General features: G+C 38.4%; 1 protein-coding gene across 1 annotated transcript in view; it reads left to right on the top strand.

The window, feature by feature from the left end:
- The window catches only part of LOC122342823 (signal peptide, CUB and EGF-like domain-containing protein 2), a 16,012-nt gene that overhangs the window by 1,198 nt on the left and 14,530 nt on the right, over positions 1–284 (top strand). The window lies entirely within an intron of this gene.

The following is a 284-nucleotide window of genomic DNA, read 5'->3' as shown; positions in this document are numbered from 1 at the left end:
TTTTTTTTTCTTAGTTTAACTGCTTATTTTGACTTTCTCTCCACAGTCACAGACTAACTGTCTGCTTTCCTCCCTCAACCCAAACGCTGTCCGCTGTCTGTTTTCCCCTCTGTTAACTTTAACCTCAGGAAAAAGCACAATTCTTTCCATTTTTGTTTGTTTTTTTTATTTCACATTTTGATTGACCAAGTTGCCAAGGATGCCTTTATCTTTGGCTTTAAGAGGACTGATGGACGGTCCTGATTTCATGCAGTATGTGTTTTATATCTGTCACGAACCTTGTG

The sequence above is a fragment of the Puntigrus tetrazona genome, chromosome 4 (assembly GCF_018831695.1).
Source record: "Puntigrus tetrazona isolate hp1 chromosome 4, ASM1883169v1, whole genome shotgun sequence".
NCBI classification, from domain to species: domain Eukaryota; kingdom Metazoa; phylum Chordata; class Actinopteri; order Cypriniformes; family Cyprinidae; genus Puntigrus; species Puntigrus tetrazona.
This window is presented reverse-complemented; position numbering and strand designations above follow the sequence as displayed.